At 35.0% G+C, this 2,840-nt stretch overlaps 1 non-coding gene across 1 annotated transcript; it reads left to right on the top strand.

The window, feature by feature from the left end:
• Positions 1 to 1,747: 1,747 nt before the first annotated feature.
• On the top strand, positions 1,748 to 1,880 carry LOC125999749 (small nucleolar RNA SNORA51). Its single transcript, XR_007492222.1, has one exon. It is a non-coding gene; the product is annotated as a small nucleolar RNA SNORA51 (small nucleolar RNA).
• Positions 1,881 to 2,840: the final 960 nt, after the last annotated feature.

Here is a 2,840-nt window from a genome sequence, read left to right on the forward strand (position 1 = left end):
TTACTTTCTCACTCAAATTTCCCCCTAACTATGCTTCAAACTACAGATAGGAGCATATACTATTACTGAAGATTGGATTTATGGGTTCAGTTGTTTAGTTTTGGTTTTGTGTTGTTGTTTTTTTTGTTTTGTTTTGATTTTTTAGGAAGAAGTCCTTTTATTTTAGAAAGAACAATTCACATCATATTTTACTTGGATTGGGGCCACACCCAGCAATATTTAGGGAAGGCCACTTCAATAAGTGGTGTTGGCACAACTGGCTAGCCTTTTGTAAAAAAAAAAAAAAAAAGCAAATTTAGGCCTCCAGTTAACATCATGTACAAAAGTAAAATCCAAATGGACTAAAGACCTAGACATCAGACCTGAAACCATAAAGTATATAGAACAACATGTAGGTCAAACAATCCATGACATTGAGACTAAAGGTATCTTTAAAGAGGAAACCGTACTCTCCAAACAAGTGAAAGCAGAAATAAATAAATGGGACTATATTAAGCTGAGAAGCTTCTGCACCTCAAAGGAAATAGTGCCCAGAATACAAGAGCCACGCACTGAGTGGGAGAAATTATTCACCCAATACCCATCAGATAAGGGGTTAATATTCAAAATATACAAGGCACTGACACAACTTTACATGAAAAAAACATCTAATCCCATCAAAAAATGGGGAAAAGAAATGAACAATTTGACAAAAAATAAATACAAATGGCTAAAAGGCACATGATAAAATGCTCCACATCGCTAATCATCAGGGAGATGCAAATCAAAACAACTATGAGGTACCATCTCACACCACAGAGATTGGCACACATCAGAAAGAATGAGAACTAACAGTGCTGGAGGGGATGTGGAGAGAAAGGAACTCTTATTCAGTGCTGATGGGAATGCCTTCTAGTCCAACCTTTATGGAAAGTGATATGGAGATTTCTCCAAAAGCTGCAAGTTGAGCTCCCATACGATCCAGCTATACCACTCCTAGGGATATATCCTAGGAACACAAAAATACTATACAAAAATCCCTTTCTCACACCTATATTTATTGCAGTATTATTTACAATAGCCAGACCCTGGAAACAGCCTAGATGCCCCTTAATAGATGAATGGTTAAAGAAACTATGATACATATACACAATGGAATATTATGCAGCCATCAGAAGAGATGAAGTCATGAAATTTTCCTATACATGGATATATATGGAATCTATTATGCTGCGTGAAATAAGTCAGAGGGAGAGAGTTAAAAACACAGAATGGTCTCCCTCATCTATGGGTTTTGAGAAAAATGAAAAACATTTGTGTAATGATTCTCTGAGACAAAATAGAGGAGTACTAGAGGATCTAGCTCCTGACATGAAGCTCACCACAGGGATCATTTAGTGCAGTCACAGAAATAATTACATTGAGAACTATCATAAAATTGTGACTGAATAAGGGAAATATATAAATATATATAGATATATAAATATATAGATATATATAAATATATATTTTTATATCGGTATATATAAATATATATTTATATATATAGAGATATATATAAATATATATTTATAGATATAGATATATATAAATATATATTTATAGATATATAGATATATATATAGATATATATCTATAAATATAGCCTGTCTAGAGTACAGGCCTGTGGGGTGGGGAGGAAGGACACTTGGGATATTGGTCATGGGAATGTTGCACTGGTGAAGGATTATATATATATAATCAAAAAAAGAAAGAAAAGAAAAGATAAGGCCTCCCAATTCTTACCACAGGCTGTGTTCTTTACACTGACTGTATAGAAAGAGGAGGTACATTAAATGCACCCCATATACACCTCAACACAGGCCCTTTGCCTGGTCTGTATTGTGAATTGGGGGACAAAAAAATTTCTGGATTTTTTCAAGCTATCTGGATTAGAAACTTAGATCCTGACTACTTTAAAATTTGTTTTTTTTTTTCAACTACTCTCTCGCCTGCATCAGAACTTAAATGTACATTAAAAGCAACACTGAAAGATTCTGTTGGTGAAGTGCAAAGGATAGAGACATAGCAGGAGAAAGTAACCACAAAATGGTTATGATGGGCTCACCACAATGTGGTCAGAAAGGAGGTCAGAATGGCAAAGTTCATATGAGGTCTGATGTGAACTCTACTCCTGTCTACCTCACTAAGACAATAAAATAGCTGCTCCTTGACATTCACTTGAACTTCAGGGCATGGAATTTGTTCCTGTCACCTGGATCTTAAGGGATTTGTGACTCTCAGACTGAGGTAAAATTATGTTTCTATCAGTAATAGAAGATAGAGTATCAGATTTCTTGTCTTTCAAGGCAGGAAAGAATTTCAGAGGACAAAGGGTAAAGCAAAATAGCTTGATTCAGAGTATACTAATTCTAAGGAGAATATAGGTTACTCCAGAGAGGGAAGGCCTCAAGGTAAGAAAATTTTGTATCCTTAAATAAAGGCACAAGTGACTCTAGAATATAGTGCCATAAATGAAAATATAGAAATGATAAACTCCACGATTAGATTGTTTATATTTGTTTATTTGTTCATTTTCTGTTTATTTTGTGTTTATCTTTTCTTTTGGGCTATACACAGTTGTGCTAAGGGCTCACTTGTGACTCTGTGCTCAAAAATTACTCCTGGTGGGCTCCAGGGACCATATGGGATTCTGGAGATCAAATCTAAGTCAGTCATGTGCAAGGCAAATACCCTTCCCAGTATGCTATTGCTTCAGCCTCTGTTTTCATTTATTTGATTTTAAAGAATTGTTGCTAGAAAGGTGTCAAGGAGACTTTAAACTCTAGTGGTCCCTTATTTATCTTAGTCATTTTAAGGCA

The sequence above is a fragment of the Suncus etruscus genome, chromosome X (genome assembly GCF_024139225.1).
Source record: "Suncus etruscus isolate mSunEtr1 chromosome X, mSunEtr1.pri.cur, whole genome shotgun sequence".
Taxonomy (NCBI): Eukaryota; Metazoa; Chordata; class Mammalia; order Eulipotyphla; family Soricidae; genus Suncus; species Suncus etruscus.